Source organism: Urocitellus parryii, chromosome 11, assembly GCF_045843805.1.
Source record: "Urocitellus parryii isolate mUroPar1 chromosome 11, mUroPar1.hap1, whole genome shotgun sequence".
In the NCBI taxonomy this organism is placed as follows: domain Eukaryota; kingdom Metazoa; phylum Chordata; class Mammalia; order Rodentia; family Sciuridae; genus Urocitellus; species Urocitellus parryii.
Genome location: NC_135541.1, coordinates 98203074 through 98224194, shown reverse-complemented (window position 1 = coordinate 98224194; position 21121 = coordinate 98203074). Strand labels below are relative to the sequence as shown.

The 21121-nt window shown below is 43.1% G+C and overlaps 1 protein-coding gene across 1 annotated transcript in view; it reads right to left on the bottom strand.

Annotated features, from left to right (window-relative positions):
* LOC144249343 (uncharacterized) overlaps positions 1 to 20580 on the bottom strand; it is a 57784-nt gene extending 37204 nt beyond the window's left edge. The window contains exon 1 of the mRNA XM_077791586.1: positions 20203 to 20580. The gene's annotated coding sequence lies outside the window, so the exon portion shown is untranslated. The remainder of the gene's footprint in view (positions 1 to 20202) is intronic.
* Positions 20581 to 21121: the final 541 nt, after the last annotated feature.

The window sequence follows — 21121 nt, the reverse complement described above, 5'->3', positions numbered from 1 at the left end:
TTTTAAGTATTATAGCACAGAAGCTAATGTAGCTCAGTGCTTGCCTAGCATGCACAAGAACTCCAGCCTAGGGGAGGGGGGGGATTACAGTATAGGAAAATGCAAACTTTTTTAAGTATAAGTCTATCTATCCTACCTCCCACTCCTGTCCGTCTGTATCTTTGCATACATTTTTACATAGATGAACAATTATTTTATAAGTATATGCGCCTAAAAAAAAAAACAAACAAACAAAAAAAACAGGATCACTAAGAAATCTTCCAAATTAACAAGTGAATTACAACCCTGTCAGAGGACACCTGGAATGTGGTCTTTCAAACACCTCTTTAAAAACCCTCTGATGGGCAGACTCACAGACTCTGGAACAGGAGTCCCCTGTGCTTCTCCTTTGCTAGCAAAGCAATAAAACTTCTTTTTCCATTTTCTTAAGATAATAATAATAATTTTAAAATAATAAAAATAAATAGGAACATATCATATAGTCTGTTCTATGTCTCATTTGTTTTTATTTAATAAAATATCTTGGAAACTTCCCATACCAGCACATATAGAGTGTAACTCCGCTGTCTTTACCAGCAGCACTGAAATCTATTGACTGATGTACCACATTTACATGATCCCCTCTCTACTGATGGCAGAGTTATTTGCAGTTTATTTGCATTCAATAAATACTAAGTAAGCAAGTGGATGAGTGCTGCAATAAACATTCTATGGAAAATTAGGATAAAAGCCAGTTTTTCATATTTGCTTGGATTTATTATAACTAGATTTTAAAATAGGCTTACAATTGTGTAAAGATAAAGGCAGAGTCATTCATTTTTTAAAATATTCACACTACTTTCAGAATGCATTTCTATGGAAGTCACCAAATGAAAGAAAAAATAATATATAGAATCTCCTTAGCATAAAATGCCTCTGGAAGAAAATTCTTTTGCATAAGGGACAATCGGACCACTCCTTCTCAAATACATATAGTTAAGTGAAAACTACAAAAAAAAAAAAAACCTCTAATATGGTAATAAAATAGATTACAAATTAGGAGTTCCTGCCCAAAATTAAGAACAGCAATATAAAGCACTGACACAGCACCAGGACATCTGATCATCAACACAATGTTAAGGCAATAAATAAGCAAGGGCCAGGGCTCAGCCCTACTCAGCAGGACCAGAGAGTGTCAGGGATTGAGGACAAGGGAACAAAGCCAGCTCCAAGACTACTGTAACCTTCGGACACACTTTTGGCACCTGAGCTCCTTGAGGGCACCTGCAGCAGACACAGCACGTGAAGCCCCAGGCCACTCTGTGGTCATCGCTTGATCCCTTTCATCACAGAACCCAGGCAAGGGTAAGAAGGTACCCCAAACACAAACACAGAAGAATGTGAATCAAACCAAAACTCACAGGTGAAATTCAAGTTCTAGATCTTAGCAACAAGTTCCTAGGCTTTGCTTTCAGAGAAGGGAATCCCTGGACAGAATAAAGAAGAAGCCCTGCAAACAAGATGAGGAAACAAAAGACCCAAATCCAGGCGGCAGGAAGTGTGGTTTCAGACCCACTTCCAAATTCCAAAGGTCAGCCCCACATCTGCCTCCAGGTGAGAATGGAAGAATTTCCTACCTGAAGCGCACTTTACCTGGAACAGTGCTGGGTCAAGGGAATGTCAATGTTCAAATGGGGAAGTGACAAATGCAGAGTAGAAGAACCAGAGAGGCACATACAGCAGCAAATAAGGGTTTTTAGGACACGTCCAAAAAATTCCCTGTTAAACTCAAGCAGTTCACCTCACAGACCACGAAGTAGAGCAATGAAAATGCTCACGTTGGTAGCACCTTCATTAGAAATAGGGCTACAATAATAACTATCAGATCCTGAAAATTCCACCCCAGTTAGATCCTGAAAATTCCCAGAACTGTTTGAACAAGAATACTCATTCTGAATGAAATTAATCTGACCACTAAAGAAAGTGTGAAAGCTATTACTGGATACCTAGTATCTGGAGTGATGGCTTATAAGAACAGATTCATTTTCCGTAGAGCATTCACAAACACTAACCTAAAGAAATATGTCATAAAGTCTAGTTTTTTTAAAATTTTTTTTGTAGTTGTTGATGGACAATACCTTTATTTTTATGTGGTGCTAAGGATTGAACCCAGTACCTCACACATGCCAGGCAAGCATCCGCCACTGAGCTACAGCCCCAGCCCATAAAGTCTATAGTTTTTGATGAATCTGCAATACTTTCCCTTCATTCAACATGAGCAAATAGAACAAGGATCTTAGGAGAGCTCCTGCCCTAGGCCAAAAAAGGGAAAAGATGGAGAGAGAAATCTAAGCCATCCAGCTTGGGACACCCACTAGGATGGTGTTTGTTGAAACTTTTGCCCCCCACCAACTGAAAGAAATCCTAGGTATGGCTAGCTGCCTCAAGAGGCTACAGTTTCTACTCTTTTATCTTCTAAATATTCAATCACTTACAATATCTAAGCCACCATACACAAATAGAATGGGGTGGATTATTAGCTTTGCCACATTGAGCATGTGGACAAAAATACAAAGAGGCTCAAGCCAGTGCCCTCAGAACTATAAGGAAGGCCATTTACTGGTCCCTTGTTTCCCTGCAATCCCAGGTCCTTCACAAGTATTACCCCCACTAAATCCCAACACTGCACCATAAGGCAGGCAGTCTAAGACCCAGTTTGCACATGTGAACACTAAGGCTAGAGCAGACAGCTAGAGGGCCACAGAGACAGCCTGGACCAAGGTCAGCCACACGCCAAAGTACATCTCTTAGATTAAAAAACTCTGCAATCCTCGGAAAAAGTTCAAGACAATCCACCTCTACATCAGGAGAGCCGTTAGAAACCACAAAAGCTGCACCCTGAGAATTAACAGGGAGCAGTGTGGGCACTAGGCTGGGACTCCTGGCTCTGTTACTTAATAGTAAAAGAATTCCTAAGGTTGGCTGACCTCTCTAAATAACCTCGGGTTACTCGACTCTAACAAAACCCTGCTAGTGCTGGACTAGATAGATGGATCCATGCCGAGAAATGTTTGCAGATATGAAAGGGACACAGAGTGCAGAGTGAGATGGCTCTGAGAACTGAGCCCCTTGCCCACCTCCACCCTCAGCGCAGCTTCTCCTGCCTTCCTGTGTCTTTAATCTTTCCCCTCTGCTGGCTCCTTCACAAGGAAGCATTTGTTTACTGTTGCCTCCACAGATACTCACCACTGTTGGGAGGGGGCTGTGCCAAAGCTGCCCTCCCCTTGCCTCCTAAACAACTAGTTATTTCCCAGCAATCAGCTTCTACTAAACTACATACTCCATAAAAACATATGTAGCAAAATCACCAAAAGCACGTGGTTAAGTCATGCAACAAATGGTTACAAAGTGTCTACTATGCGGCAGACACTTCCCAGAAGTGCTACACACCTGGGAGAGAGCCTTCATGCTTTTTCTACCCGGCTGCTTCCAGCGCTGGCCTTGCAGAACCCAACTCCACGCCACGATGGGAAAAATGCAGATGAGTGCAACTACCTTGAAACAGATCAGTGGAGTCCACTGAGGCTGAGTGCATGTCCCAGCATCCAGCCTTCTGCTCCTACACTTTTACCTAGGAGAAATCAGTGTGCAGGTTCCCAAAGGATGCATAGAAGAAGGGTCACTGCAGTACAGTCCTAACAGCATACATGCTAGACGCACAGGAGAAGCCAGCCGGAGCTGTAGACGGTGGACGGCACACTGAGCTGAGAGTGAGCATCTTACACAGTGCAGCAAGTGAGTCACGAGGTTCAGGGGAAAGGACCGGACTGGCAATCTAGGCCAAGAGGGTGGCTTCCCAGGATGGATGGTGACTGGGGAAGGCACAGAAAAGCCAGGAGGCTGCAGGCTGTGCCTCGGCCTGGCAGCTGGTTCCCAGTGTGCTCCCTCTGTAGCAATTCATAAAGCACTTGCCATGCGGGAGGTGTTCTTGCCAAACCCAGGTACTTAGGGTCCCTTAAGGTAGACTCTCTTTAAAAAAAGCATAAAACCAAGTCTAACAAATATCAGGATCTCAAGAAAAATCAGAAGATAAGCCCCTTCCTTAAAATGTTTACATGTTTTAGTAAATCTCATTGAAGTGAATATGATCATCGTCTCCCACAAACGCTTCCCGTCTTACCCAGGATCCCATGCACCCCGGCGCCCCCTCTACACTCCAACCAGCCAACCCCTCCTCCCTCGGGGTGCAGCCAGGTTCTCCCTCCTTCAGGGAAGCCCTGTGAGCAGGGATTCCTCTTCTGAAACCTGGTTCAGCTGCTGCTGTGCCCTGCAGGGCTGAGTGATGTAACAACCCTACACAACTCCGAAAGCGTCTCAGGATCAGAACCCTGTGGCAGATTCACTAGGCTGATCTGCAGCGTAGTTTATAATTCCTTTCAGGGTTATGAACTGGGTCTATACCTTCACATTCCCTCAGAGGAAATGGTACAGCAGAGGCACTTACAAAGAAGTCAATAAGTAAAACAAGAAGAGGTCAATACCCAGCTGCACGACAAAACAGTTGGAGTGCCGGCAATGGCCTAGCATTTACTGGCACCTGCATTCTTCCACAGGCAAGAATGCAGGACCCAGGAGACTGCCTGGCTCCAAACCTGTGCTCCACCCTCCACCAGGTAGGTGACCCTTAGCAAATAATTTAACCTCCTTGCCTCAGTGTCCTCAGTGTAAAAGTAGCTGATAGGACTGCTATAGCAGCTAAAGGGACTGTTGTATGGAAAGCCTAAACGATGCCTGACCAAGGATGTACTACCTCAAACTACACCAAGCTTACTAGGACCCTCCAGAAGCAGGAAAGATGGTAAGAGCTAGCTAGTGTGGGGGACAATCCAGTTCTCTTCCTAGCGTACATCTTATTGTAATGTCTCAGCTCTTACGAGGGCAAGGATATCAAAAAGGTATAGTCAGAAGAGCTGGGGGTGAGGTCAGGTGCAGTGGCCATGCATGTAATCCCAGCTACTCCAGAGGCTGAGGCAAGAGGATGGCAAGGTCCAGGCCAGACTCAACTACTTAGCAATAAAACTCTGTCTCAAAAGAAAACGGAAGCCAGGCGAGGTGGCGCACGCCTGTAATCCTAGCAGCTGGGGAGGCTGAGGCAGGAGGATCAAAGCCAGCCTTAGCAAAAGAGAGTCAATAAGCAACTCACTGAGACCCTGTCACTAAATAAAATACAAAATAGGGCTGGGGATGTGGCTCGGTGCTCGAGTGCCCCTGAGTTCAATCTCCCATACTCCACACAAAAAAAAAGAAAAGAAAAAGGTCTAGGGATGTAGTTCAGTGGTAGAATATTTGCCTAGTGTGCACTATTTGCCTAATATACCCAAGGCACTGGATTTAATCCTTAGCACCACAAAAGAAGAAAAAGGAAGCCAGGCACAGAGGTACACACCTATAATCCTGGCAATTCAGGAAGCTGAGGCAGGAGGATCACAAGTTCAAAGCCAGACTAGCAACTTAGCAAGAACCTGTCTCAAAATAAAAAATAAAAAAGGGCTGGATGGGCTCAGTGGTTAAACACCCCTTGATTCAATCCACAGTACCCAAAAAACAAAGAAGAAACTACTAAAAATATATACAGTCAACTTTTCATATCCTAAAATTCTGCATCCATAGACTCAACCTTCCAGGATCAAAATATTCAAAAGAGGGCTGGGGATATAGCTCAGTTGGTAGAGTGCTTGCCTTCCACGCTCAAGGGCCTGGGTTCAATCCCCAGCACCACAAAAAAAAGAAAAAAAGAATATATTCAAAAGAAACATCTCTACTGAACATGTACAGACATTTCTCCAATCATTATACCCTAAACAATGCAGCTGAATAATTATTTACATAGCCCTTACATTGTATTAAGCATCATAAGTAACACAGAGGTGATTCGAAGTACACGGGAGTATATGTGTGGGTGATTTGCAAATACTACACCATTCTATGTAGACTGAGCTTCCTTAGAGTTTGGTACCCACACAGCAGGGGGTGGTCCTGGAATCAATCCCCCATGATCCAAATGCATTCAAAATTGCCCACACAGTATGACCCTGATCTTGGGGAGTGGAAAGTCCTGGTTCTCTAACAACATCCATTTGTTATATGGAATACATAACTGAGTGCTGGGGTGGTAGCAGTGCTGATGATAAGAAACAAAGCCAGGTCAAGCCACACAGTAACAGGAGCTGTGGGAGAAGAGAAGCGCCAGAAGCAGCATCTCCTAGGAGGCCTTGGGAGAGAAGGTGAGGCCTGGCTCTGGCTCTCACCCCCTGCCTCTGTTCATTCTACTCTCTTCCACGTACTGCCTCAGAGCTCCTCTGTCCACCCTCACACTCAGCTGCCAGGGCCACTAACACCCTGCCTCCTGATGTGTGTCCACATCTTCCCCAGGAAACTGGTACTGCCTAAAGAGCAGGAGCTGTTGGTTGGGGGTACAGCTCAGTGGTATAGCATGTGCCTCATCCACACAAATCCTAGCACACACGCACAAATCAGTAAGTATTCACCAATGTATCTACCATGGTGCTTGGCACACAGCAGGTTCTCAATAAATAGTAGTTAAACTAAATTCCACAAGTCAATTGTTTGAAAATTAACTGACCTTTTCCTGTGTTACTCCTCCTAAGTACAGAGATTTTCATCTCCCCCACCATGCACTACCCACTACACCAGCAGGGGGCTCAGGCAGGTGCCCTGTGCACAACAGATACCAATGAAGTCCAATAAGCAGAACTCCTTAATCATCACCTTGTCAATAAACGGCCTATGGATAATTGCTGCATTGTGCTTCCACTTGACTTTTTATAAGGATATGATTTTTCTCTAATAAAAATTCCTCAAGGCCATAACCATATCTTATATCCTTTTATGTCCCACACCGCCCCAGGTTCTGTCCCAGACTTTATATGTAATGGTCCTATGATGTTCACAAAAGCAGTGATCTTAGGACTGGGGTGGTGGCTCAGTGGTAGGAGAGCACTTGCCTACGATGTGTGAGGGACTGGGTTTAATTCTCAATGCTGTATATAAGTAAATAAATATTATTAAATAAAGGTTCATCCTCAACTAAAAATATGTATATTTTTAAAAAAGTGATCTTCCCACAAAACACTGACAAACCCCAATCCTCTCCCTCTAATAGTACAGGTGTGTGCACTTCACTGTACATACATTTACCTCAAACATCAATACAAATAAATATCAACTCCTTAGTGGTTTCATTTCCCAAGAGGCATGGGTTATGATTCAGAGACTTCTGTGCACGCCAGCTTGAGCAAGTGAGTAGATGAGGACCTTAGAGTGGCTTCTCACTGGCAAGGAAGGACAAGGCAAGCACAAAAGGGGAAGAGCAGAGCGTGCCTTGTGGGAAAGGCTGCACTAAAGCTATCTCTGTGCTCAAGGTTCCCAGCATGGAGTGAGCATCCACAAACGCAGACCTCTCCATGAGACCTCTTCTGCTGAGGTTCTGCCAACAATGCGCCCTGCCAGGAACAAGGCACAAACCCAACGCCCAGATCACGGCTGCCAGATTCCACTCTCCACTAACAGGAACTGGCCTCCTTGGGGAAAAGGCAGATTCCAGGACTGAGCAGAAAATGCACAAGGTGAGCCTGGAACTTCCAGCTGCGCAGAAGTAAGTACGTGTTCAACACTGGCATGACATAAGGGCAAAGGAGGTCCCCACTAAGCAAGAAAAGTCAGTAATGACAGTAATGAATCAAAAGACCAAAGGTGAGACTATTGAGACCAAGCAACATGTTTTCTGGTACAATGCTCTGAAAACTACTACACACTGCTACCCAAAATGCGAACCTCAATCTGAAGATGAGGAATTGGGGACATTCTACAAAATGAACCCTTTAGAAGCATCAAAGTCTACAAATTCATAAGACAGAAAGTATAGCAGTGAAGTCAGGTGCCTGGCACACACCTAGACTTGGGAGCTACTTGAGAGGCAATGGCAGGAGGTTTGCTAAAGCACGAAAGTCGGAGACCAGCCTGGGCAGCACAGCGAAATCACATCTGGAAAGGAAGAGGAAAAGAAAAGCAGGGCACCTCGGTGGGTCTGAGGATGGGAGAGGACAGAATAAGGGGCTGGAATTTATTATAGGTGGAAAGTTCCAGAGACAGTAACTATACAATGCTCTACATCCAAAGGATGGACTGGATTATCTCAGGTGTTCACTACAGGACAGAAAGCTGGCCCACCACACCCAGCATCATAAATGCACCCAGTGACACTGAACTGGGGGGTGCCCTCAACAGGGACACTGGGCCCCAGCTCCTTCTTTTCACTGCCCAGCAGTTCTGGTGAAGCAGCTTTGCTCCTCTGACGGCTGCAGCCATGGTGTGCTGCCTTGCCTCAGTCGTAAAAGCATGGAGCCAGCTGACTGTGGACTGGATTATCTCAGGTGTTCACTACAGGACAGAAAGCTGGCCCACCACACACAGCATCCTGAATGCACCCAGTGACACTGAACTGCACAAGAAAAACCTAAATGGCACCCCTTGCCACAGTAGGGAAAATCAAAGTCAGAAAATTTTTAAGAAACTGTAGATTCAAACAGGTTACATTTCAATTTAAAAGATTCTATATACTAAGACTAAGCCTGGAAGAGGACAGAATTGGTAATAAAAGGACATTATTGGTCAAACAGCAACATTTTAACGTGAACTGCAAGTTACTAATAGTATTAAATATCAATGACAGGAAAGGGAAACAAGGAAAACTACCCCACTTACAATGGCCTCAAAAAAATAAAAAATAAAATACCTGGGAATCAACTTAACAAAGGAGGTGAAAGGCCTCCACAGCGAAAATTACAGAACACTAAAGAAAGAAATTAAATAAAACCTTAGAAGATGGAAAGAACTACCTTGTTCTAGATAGGCAGAATTAATATTGTCAAAATGACCATTCTACCAAAAGCACTATACAGATTTAATGCAATTCCAGTCAAAATCCCATTGACATTCCTCATAGAAATAGAAAAAGCAGTCATGAAATTCAACTGGAAAAATAAGAGACCCAGAATAGCTAAAGCAATCCTTAGCAAGAAGAGTGAAGCAGGTAACATCGCTATATTTAAACCATACCACAGAGCAATAGTAACAAAAACATCATGGTATTGGCACCAAAATAGACTGGTAGACCGATGGTACAGAATAGAGGACACAGTATGATGGCTGGGTAAAATTAAAACCTGTTATCAATGACTGTCTCCTCACCAGCTGTTTCCTGTTCTGCCTCTAAAGGTACAAAAATTCTCTGCAGAGTCACACCTTCCAGTGCCTGACAAGTTCAAGGTTTAACAACTTGTTATGACATTAATGCATATTGATTAGACAAAGGCACCAAAAACATACACTGGAGAAAAGATAGCCTCTTCAACAAATGGTGCTGAGAAAACTGGAAATCCATATGCAACAAAATGAAATTAAACCCCTATCTCTCACCATGCACAAAACTCAACTCAAAGTGAATCAAGGACCTAGGAATTAAACCAGAGACCCTGCATCTAATACAAGAAAAAATAGGCCTAAATCTCCATCATATTGGATTAGGCCCCAACTTCCTTAATAAGACTCCTATAGTACAAGAATTAAAATCAAGAATTAATAAATGGGATGGATTCAAACTGAAAAGCTTCTTCTCAGCAAAAGAAACAATCAGTGAGGTAAATACAGAGCTTACATTTTGGGAGCAAATTTTTACCACATGCACATCAGATAGAGCACTAATCTCTAGTGTATATATAGAACTCAAAAAAACAAATAACCCAATCAATAAATGGGTCAAGGAACTGAACAGATACTTCTCAGAAGGTGATATACAATCAACCAACAAATATATGAAAAAATGTTCATCTCTAACAATTAGAGAAATGCAAATCAAAACTACTCTAAGATTTCATTTCACTTCAGTCAGAAGGGCAGCTATTAAGAGTACAAACAACAATAAGTGCTGGCGAGGATGTGGGGGAAAAGGCACACTCATACATTGCTGGTGGGACTGAAAATTGGTGCAGCCAATATGGAAAGCAATATGGAGAATCCTTGGAAAACTGGGAATGGAACCACCATTTGACCCAGCTATCCCCTCTCCTCAGTCTATACCCAAAGGACTTAAAAACAGCATACTATAGGGACATAGCCACATCAATGTTTATAGAAGCACAATTCACAATAGCTAAATTGTGGAACCAACCTAGATGCCCTTCAGTAGATGAATCGATAAAGAAAATGTGTTATATACAAACAATGAAATATTATTCAGCATTAAAAGAGAATAAAATCATGGCATTTGCAGGAACATGGATGGAGTTAGAGAATATAATGCTAAGTTAAGTTAGCCAATCCCAAAAAAAAACAAATGCCAAATGTTTTCTCTGATTTAAGGATGCTGATTCATACTGTGGTGGGGAGCGGGGATTGGGAGGATCAGATGAACTCTAGATAGGGCAAAGGGGAGGGAGAGATGGTAGGGGGCATGGGGTAAAAAAAGATGGTGAAAGGAGATGGATATAATTACCCTAAGAACATGTATAAAGACACAAATGCTGTGAATATACTTTATATACAACCAGAGACATGAAAAATTGTGCTTTATATGTGTAATATGAATTGTAATGCATTCTGCTGTCATATATAACAAATTAAAATTTTTTTATTTTTTAAAAAATATCAATGACAGGGCTGGAACTGGAGCTCAGTGGTGGAGAGTGCTTGCCTTGAAAGTGTGAGGCACTGGGTTCTATCCTTAGCACCACCTAAAAATAAATAAAGATATTGTGTCCATCTCAACTTAAAAAAAATATATTAATTTAAAAAAATGACAAATGTCTTGGTTTTTATAACTGCACTGGGGTTACATAAGAGAATGACATGTTCCTAGGAGACATCCATATTTAGGAGTAAAAAGAGACAATGTCTCCAACGAACTCTTCAATGATTCAGGGAAAAAATATGTTTTCACATATGAAAATGGAGACTCATAAATCAAGCAAGATAAGAGGTAATCAACTGGTGAATCTGCCTTAAGAGTATAAGGAGGGCTGGGGATGTGGCTCAAGTGGTAGCGTGCTCGCCTGGCATGTGTGCGGCCCGGGTTCGATCCTCAGCACCACATACAAACAAAGATGTTGTGTCCGCCGATAACCGAAAAATAAATATTACAAAAAAAAAAATCTCTCTCCTCTCTCTCTCTCTCCCTCTCTCCCTCTCTCTTTAAAAAAAAAAAGAGTATAAGGAAGTTCATTATGCTATTCAACAAACTTGTTTTTTTGGGGGGGGTACTGGAAATTGAACTCAGGGTACTCAACCACTGAGCCACACCCACAGCCCTATTTTGTATTTTAGAGACAAGGTCTCACTGACTTGCTTAGTGCCTCACTTAGTAGCTGAGGCTGGCTTTGAACTCACTATCCTGCTGACTCAGCTTCCTGGGACTACAGGCTGTACCACGGCGTCCGGCCCAATAAATTTTCTATAAACTTAAAATTACACCAAAATTTGCTGAGGTTGTAGCTCAGAGGTAAAGTGCCTAGCATGCGTGAGGCACAGGGTTCGATCCTCAGCACCACATAAAAATAAAATATATTGTATACACCTATAACTAAAAAATAAATGTTAAAAAAAATTTAAAAATTACACCAAAATTTAAAAATACAAAATGGTACTAGTCAAGAACAAAAATCATCTGAACAAAGTATGATGGCTGGGTAAAATTAAAACCTGTTATCAATGACTGTCTTCTCACCAGCTGTTTCCTGTTCTGCCTCTAAAGGTACAAAAATTCTCTGCAGAGTCACACCTTCCAGTGCCTGACAAGTTCAAGGTTTAACAACTTGTTATGACATCAATGCATAATCCAATAATTTACCAAGAATGGCATTTTTCTATGTATTTAATTAAAAGAAAAAGGTTCAAACTTCACTCCGCTGAAACAGAGAGACCCCTGTACCCTTCTGGTGTGTTTGGAGTAAAGGTGGAGAGTCAGCAACCTGGAGTCACCACCCACACGTAATCCACACACCACCTTGTTAAGACTGTAGCTTTAGCATCCTACATGGCGATAATGAGGAGGAAGCATTCATATCCATTTCAGGACTCTTCTACAGCACATTGCTCAAAATGGAAAATGGCACATTTTCGTAAAGCAGGGTTTTTTTATAATCTAGGTGGATGGTTTTCTTTCACTCCTGAGACTCACCCGAGACACACTAAGAAAAGTTCACATTTCAAGTACAATGAAGAGAGTGACAAGACCACCAGATGGTCAATGTCCCGCTCCCAAGCTCTGTGCACTCTTTAAGCCCCACATTCTGACCAGACTCCAGTGATTCTACCTTCTCCATGTCCTGTCCTCCGGCCTTACTGTGATTGCCTCTTTTCGGGTTCAGTGACCTCTCACCTTGAACACCACAGCTCCCTCTCCTCTTGGGATCACCTCTCCCCAAAGCCTCCACTCTACCCATAGCCCCTGAGGACAAAAATCATATTTGGCATTCCCCAGCTTACACCTAGAAGCAGCTCCCCAACCACAAGCACATTAAGTCATTGGTTACTGAGTTTACTACTGGTCAGTATGAAAGCTTATGTTTCACAAAAGTACAACTCAGATGATTTCCTACTTAACATAAAACCAAGGTGCTCCTGGTAATAGCGTCATTCTCCCTGCAGACATCATAACCAACACATGCATCAGTGTACTATAATTAGCTGCTGGCTTGTCTCTGTCCTCCTGGGCACAGCATGCTGCAAGTGAAGTAAAGACTTCTGTCTGCCTCCTCACCAGATTGGGTCGATTCTCCTCCACTCAAAGATCCTACTGGGTAGCAAGCAGTGATACCCCATTTGGACACAGTGGAAGTCTGGAGGCCCTGCCTGCACTGTAAGGCTACATGGCAGGCAATGCCTCTCCAAGACACTGACTCTTCGGAAAAGCACTCCCAGCTCCAAGTCTGAAGCCCCCAACAGTTACACAGGCAAAGAGAGAATGGAAAGAGTGCAAATTATTAGGTCTTCTGGGCTCCAATCTAATGTCAGTTTCAGTCACTGTCTGACATTTTGGCCAACCACCTCATCTCCTCAAACCCTACCACTTGGTTTACATCTGATGCCCACTCTTTTAACCATGCTTACAACTCTCAAACTTTTGCCAGCGGCCCCTTTACACTCTTAAAGATTCCTGGAGGGGGTCTGGGGATGTGGCTTAAGCGGTAGCACGCCCGTCTGGCATGCATGCGGCCTGGGTTCGATCCTCAGCACAACATACAAACAAAGGTGTTGTGTCTGCCGAAAACTAAGAAATAAAATATTAAAATTCTCCTCTCTCTCTCTCTCTCTCTCTCTCTAAAAAAAAAAAAAAAGATTCCTGGAGGGGCTGAGGTTGTGGCTCAGTGGTAGAGTGCTTGCCTAGCATGTGCAAGGCACTAGGATCTATTCTCAGCACCACATACAAATAATTGAATAAAATAAAGATCCATCAACATAAAAAAAAAAAGATTTCTGGAGACCCCTGAAGACCTTTTTTTCATGAGTTAATATTTATCATCATTTTCCATGTTAGAGGTTAAAACAAAAAAGAATAATTAATTAATTCACTTAAAAGTAACTCTATAAACTCATTATGTATCAAACAATATTTCTATGCAAAAAATATCTTCAGAAAGTGCTAGTGTGGGCTGGGGACATGGCTCAGCAGTAGAACACTTGACTAGCACACACAAGGCTATAGGTTCAATCACCAATGTTTTTTTGTTTTGGGGGTTTTTTTGGTGCTAGTGAGATAAGTGGCACTGCTACATTCTTCCAAATCTTTTTACTATGTAACTTCAGAAAATACAGCTGGGGTGGCTGGGGTTGTAGCTCAGTGGTAGAGCACTTGCCTTGCATGTATGAGGCACTGGGTTCAATTCTCAGTACCACATATAAATAAATAAATTAAATAAAGGTCCGTCAATAACTAAAAAAAAAAAATTTTAAAAGAAAGAAAGAAAATACAACTGAATTCTAACATTTGTTTCCACATTCATTTTGTTATGATATGCTATTCTGGTTGAAGTATAGGAAGAAAATCTGACCTCACAAAGAAAGACACATGGTTAGAAAGGGCAAGAGTATCAGAGTGTCCAAACAACTAAGAGCATTCTCCTTTGATTTTTATCAACACTGAGTGAGAGTTTCTTAGACTTTTGTTGCAACATCTATCAATGTGAAAGCCTATCAGTGAATAGTAAAATCCACTGGTCTAACTTTGAATGGATTACTTGCCTATGAATGATTTTGCATTTTCATGGATTGGTCATTTTGAAATACTGGTTTGCTGAATCATGCAGATGTTTTCAAATGTAGACATAATTCATTATACACCAGTCAAAAAATCACATGCATGGGCTGGGGTTGTGGCTCAGTGGCAGAGTGCTTGCCTCTCACATGTGAGGCACTGGGTTCGATCCTCAGCACCACATAAAAAATAAAATAAAAACAAAGAAAATAAAGATATTTTAAAAGTTACATGTATTAATATCACCATGTTGTCATCATAAGAGTCTTTAAGTATCAGGGAGTTGGGGGGCTCACAGGAAGAGATACAAGTTTTCCAAAACTCTAATTGTCATTTGAAAGCTCAAATTTTCTCATTGGCAACAAATATTGCCAGTTGTTTTTCTTAAAGTGACAGTTCACTTGCTCATATCTGAACATGTGCCTGTCAACTGCCAACATTGATGTCCAGAGCAGGCCTGTCAGCACTCCTTTGGGGCACCTGGTATCCAGGGAAGCAGGAGCTGGCCTGCAGCCTCGGCTCCTCCTCCAGACAGCCACTGGGCTCACATGTAGCAGAAAGGTCATTATACCAAGAATTGAAAGGTTGTGGGCTCCAGAGTCGAGATTCAGTAAAACTAATTATTTTCACTGCTTTATTAATGATATTCTCACATGAAATTAGAATTTTCTTCACTGTGAGTGCATGGCAAAGAAGACAGGAACCACGGCTACAGTTTGCACTGCTGCCTGGAGTCGTGCTAAGACACCACAGTCTGATTCACTGTCACTTTTGCACCATCAGTGCCAGAATGGGCAGGGTGTAAAGACCAATAATGTCTTCTGTTACCATGAGACAGTCCTGACACAGGAGCCCTGGGAGCACAGGGAACACTCTGCAAGTACACTGGGCTAAGCTTGGACTCCAGCATCATTCCCAGTCTGCTTAACACTGGTCTCCCATTTACTTCCAGGTAACCATCACCACCTAAATTATTCTCCTAATATATCCTGTTTGAGAGCCCATAAGCTCTCAGCCTTTTAGTTGAAGATTACAACCATTTGGGGGGTTAGATTGTGGCTCAGTGGCAGAGCACTTGCCTCGCATATGTGAGGCACTGGGTTAGATCCTCAGTACCACATAAAAATAAATAAATAAGGTATTGTGTCCATCTACAACTAAAAAAAAAGAGAGATTTTGACCATTTTGTATTTTGCTTTTTTCCAACTAGGCTTTGTTTCTCAAGTTCTGCTTCTTCTCAGTGCCAGCCATATAACCTAGTGACTTTAGGCAAGCCATTTAAATCAAAGCCTTAGTTTCCTCATCAGTAACAGAGATCAGGATCCCTAAGTAACTAACTATAATAATGTTGAGCCTTAAGAGATGTAATCTGTGTGGAAGTCGTTTGTACACTGTTCACTTTTCCATCAGTACTTTTTTATTTTTTGGTAGTACTGGAAATTGAACCCAGGGCCTCGCACATCAGGGCAAGGGCTCTATCACTGAGCCACATCCCTTTTTATTTTTTTATTTTGAGTCAGGAACTTATTAAGTTGCCAGGCTGGTCTCAAACTTGCAACCCTTGCCTCTATCTCCTGAGTCACTGGGATTACAGGGTGGCCACCATGTCTGGACCCTTCAGTATATTTTTGCTGCATCCCTACTATGCACCAAGCACTGTACTGTAGACTAACAGAGTAAGGAGCATGGAGGATGTCAGGGAAATTTAGTGATCACAAATGGCCATAAGTGTCTGGGTAGCTGCTTCAGATGGGGCAACCAGGGAGGAGGAGTCAGGTGTGCAAAGATCCAGAGGGAAGAGTATCTCAGGTGTCACTATCCAGGAAACAGAAAAGGCAAGTAGGCACCAGACACAAAGTCTGCCGCCAGACCGGAAGACTTTGTGAGCCAGGAGAAGAGTGTGCTCTCTGCCTCAAACTCTTAGGAAGCCAGGAAAACACCAGGAAGAATCTGATTTAAACCTTTAGAAGACCACTATGTGCAGTGCAAGAATCAGAATGTACCTGCAGTCATCCAGACAAGAGATGGTGGAGCTTAGGCTGGGAACACAGCAAGGACACAAAATGAAGGAATATGTTTTGGGGGTAAAGGTGATAGGATCTACAAATGAAAATGGAGGGTGATGAGGAGAAAGCATCAATGATAAACTCTAGATTTACAGCTTGAATAACTGAATGAATAGCAGTGTGGCATATTATGAAGGGGATCCGAGATGGTGATGGAGTCAGAGCATCATGGGCATGCAGATGGCATTGAAATCACGGGCCTGATGAGGCTGCCACTCATCAGAACTAGCCAATTAGGTGTCAAACAATAAAGGAAACTGAGGAAGAATCCAGAGTTTCAGGGAGACACTGAGGCCAAGTGAGTAAAGAACTGTACGAGGGACAGAGTGGTCAACTGCGTGGAAGGCTGCTGAGAGGTCACATAGGTTAAGACAGAGAAAGGGGGCTGGGATTGTGGCTCAGTGGTAGAGCGCTCACCTAGCATGTGTGAGGCCCTGGGTTCAATCCTCAGCACCACATATAAATAAATGAAATAAAGATATTGTGTCCAACTACAACTAAAAAATAAATATTTTAAAAAAATTTAAAAAAATTAAAAAGACAGAGAAGGGACCTTGATTCAGCAACAAACAATGACCACATAAAGAGCAGTCCCAGGGGCATACAACAGAGCCTCCCAGAGCAGCTGAGGGGAGGGTGCAGGGCGAAGGAGAGAGGCAGGGAGATGCAATACCACTCAGAAGAGGGCCTACCTCGGGACTGCCCATCTGCTGTTTCTTGAATGTGTCCTCTCTGCCTCCTCCAAGCAAGGTTTATGCTCACAGGATGGCCACAAAGCAGCGCCCCTGAGCCTAGACACATGCAGACAGAACACGTGGGCCTGTGATCCTGCCCACATGCACACACATTTGTGAACGGCCCAACATGCATGTAAAGGGCATGTTTATCAACAGTCCCACACACATGCAGAGTGTGTCAATGGTTTATTTCAGAGCAACAGTTTTCAGGCCTCCCTGATTCCATCCCACATCTTCCAGGCACAAGATCCATCTGAAACCAATTATCCCCATGCCCACTTTCCAGTAGGTAAACAAACTGTAATAACTATAAATTACTGTAGCAAAACACACATGGGGGAGATACATATATTTATGTACCTGTTTAGCCACGAGTTTATAAATGATTCATTTTGAACTGTAATTTATGTACGTCTAGTTATTTATAAATTACAAGCCAAAACACTGTTAATACATGTATGCATCATTCACTATACACAGAATTAACCAAACAACAAACTAATTTGACAATGACAATATCAAACTAATAGTAACTTAGCAATTAAAATGTGATAATAGAAGTATCTGAAAACCAGACTGACTAAAAACAAAGACAAGCAATCCTAGTTGAGAATGAACATGTGCCATAGCTGGAAGGATGGCAGATGCTGAGGGGCAGGAAAGTCTCTTGGGGTCATTAGTCAACTTTGGTGAAGCTATAAATTTAGGAATCTGTAACAAGGACACTAACCAGGACACAGTATCTAAGCACTAACACATATATAAAAACTATATAGAATCCACATCAGTCTCAGGAAGCAGAAACTGAGCTTGCACACAGGGCAGTGAACAGTCACCAGGAAGTGGTACCTGCAGCTCCTCATACAGCACAAGCAGATCCACAGGTGCTGCTTTACAAAGGCCCTGCTCCATCAAGTTGAAGGAGCCCCAGCACAGGTTGGCCAAGAGGCGGGCTGCTCACAACGGCCAGAGTTAGACCAGTTGCTAATCATTGCAATGATAGAGCAGAAGTCATACATGGGTAACCCACTGGACAAAAACTGCCCCACAAATAGGGTTTGTTCTGCCTGTAGTGTACAACTGCTTTTGTTTTATAATATCTGAATTAGTAGCTAAGATTTCAAAACTGGAAAACTTCACATTATTTAAAAAAAAAAAAAAAGGCTAACCAAGGCCCAGCTGCCCCTTTAGCTATGACACATAAGCTCCAGAGCTGCAATGTTCCCACCTTCCAAAAAATGATCATATACCACATCAGACATCTGCAGCCATTTACCTTTGAATCTGTGCTATTATTCTTCTTAAATCTGGCTTGTTTCATTCATTCATGCTACCTTCCTTCAAACTCTTAGTATCATTTGGATTTGCAACCTTTGTCCTAGCAGGGCATGCTGAAAAGTTCTTATGGTCTACCTGAGGAAAGAGACTACAAGAACTCTTTAAGACACCAAACTCTCACGTAGCTAAAAATGTTAGCTGTTGATTTTCTGCTTCATTGCAAAGGTCACAAACAGCAAACCTTCTCACCTGCTCTTTTCTAAATAGCAATCTTGGTAGTTACTAAGATTCACAGAATCCTTATTTTTCTTAATAAGAGCTTCTGAGGGGATGTTGACCATTTATAAATTAATGTTTAAACTAAAAGATCGAAAATATATCCATTAATCAGTTTTGAAAAAAGTTTTGAGCATAGGTTTAATGTAGCAAAAGGAACAACATTTCAAAAGAATGACATAAGAAGGCTCTTTGAGTAGAACAGGAAAAAATTAAAGAGTTGCTTTAAAATAAATTTCTTTCCATCTATGCATAGCAACCACAAATGTTTTTAACTATATAATTAGTACTAAAGATGTCCATAAGATAGACTTATACAGCCTTTCACAATGACAACTTTACTCTTTAAACTGCTTTTGGATGAAACAAATTTTCCTAACCTTTCAAAAGTAAGCCAAAACAACAAATGAAGCACTGGTTAACAGTGAGTGACTGAGCCAGGCTCAGTGGCGCACACCTGTAATCCCAGCATCTCGGGAGGCGAAGGCAGGAGGATTTCGAGTTCAAAACCAGCCTCAGCAAAAGCAAGGTGCTAAGCAACTCGGTGAAACCCTGTCTCTAAATAAAATATAAAATAAGGGTGGGGTTGTGGCTCAGTGGTCAAGTGCCCCTGAAAATTTTCAACATCATATACTAAAAAAAAAAAATCCTCTATAAAAATATACATAAGCCTAGAGCAAGTCACACACTGTCAGACTAGCTTTTCCTTTTATACCACTGAAATGTTCACACAAATAAAAGCAACTTAAAAGAAAACAAACCATAAAAAGACATATTATAAGTGTACAGAGGTGAGATATATTAGCACTCTTTTGCTTTGGAGACAAGGGAATAGGTAAGGGTTGGTGAAAGGCAGATTCAACAAAATTGACTGCTTCTTTCCTACCTACCACCTACTTGTAATCACTGTCCACAATCCAACACCATGAGAACTCCTAAGACCTAGACCCAAAGGCTAACCCACCACACCCCAGACTCCCTAATTTCCACTGGAGAAAATGTGTCCAAGTTATAGCAACAAGAAAGCACATATAGGGAGTAAAGTTTAGAAGACTAGGATGAAGCTCACTGCAACTTTAAAAGAAGTTTGCATTAATTTGTTACCAGTTAAACCTTTTCCAGTAGTCTCCCAGTTTCCTGGCGTAACTGTAACAAACTTTTGCACTTCACCCCACTTAACACTACATGGGTGAGAAAATTTTTTTTCCAAGTTATCTTTCTTCTAAGTATTAACAGCAATAAGTATATCCAAGAACATGTAATACTTGCAAAGCTGTATTTTTTAATTTGCTTAATTTTTATTGTCTGAATTAAAATTTCGTTTTCATCCAGTGAATAACAGCTAATCAAAATAGCCTTTCCCATTTTCAACCAAAAACTGGAATCAAATAGTTTTTGCTCTTTGGTTGGTTTGCAACACGAGTGGGGGGGCTGGGGGAATAATACTGACACTTTCTCAGCGACACTCATTCTAAGTCTGAACTTTCTTCCCTGGAAAAACTACCAAGTGCAAGGGGTGCCGTGAGAATCCACTTACCCGATCCTTCATCGTCCAACTCTGAGCTAAGGATTTGGAGCCTTCGATTTTCTCGCAGTGCCTCTTTTTCATAAAAGCCAGAGGCAGGTTCCAATCTGTAAGATCGGCCTCGTCTTCCTCCCCGAGTCCCAGAAGGGGCGACTGCAGCATCTCGGACTCCATGGGGGGGGGGGGAGGGGGGGGGGAGTCCTTGGCAGCAAGCGCTGGAGAACCTCCAGCCTTAAAAACTAGTGTGTACCAGGATCACTGAAATAAGATACAGAAACAGGAGGGGTCGGAAAAGAAATGGATGGAGAGTTTGCGGAGATCCTTATTCAGCAAAAAGTCCGGGACCCTTTCTCTTAACTCTGCGCGGGAAGTCGAAGTGGGGAGGGAAGAGCCGGTGACAAGTGGGGCAGCCCAAGGAGCTCCGCACAGACACACGCACACCGGGGTCCCAGGCGGCGCAGGCTGTCCGAGGCTCTCAGCTCCCGGAGGGGCTGCGAGCCCAGCTGTCAAGGGCCGAGGGCCTCCAGGCCTCGCGACGACCCCGCTCTCGGCCTCCAACGCCTCGGCAGACCCAAGGACAGGGACGGGCAGGCCGCCCGCCCTTGGTGCGGGTTCGCCGACTGCGCCAACCGGACCGAGGCCTCCGGCCGAGGGGAACAGGTTCGGCGCGCCTCGGGTCTCGCGCGAGCAGTCTCAGCCCTGCGGGTCCCGCACTCGCCGGAGCTGCTGCGGCAGGAGCCAGGACCAGCCCATCGTGCTCGCCTGCGGCCGGCTCCTCAGCCCCGGGTCCCCGCGGCCTGACTGGCGCTGGCCTTCGGCCCCGTGGCTTTCTCCTGCCGGAGGACGAGTCCCTAGAAGCGGGCGACACCGACCTGCGGAGAGAACGGGCAACCTGGGCTTGCTGCGCTAGAGGAGTTTTGCCCTCTGGCTT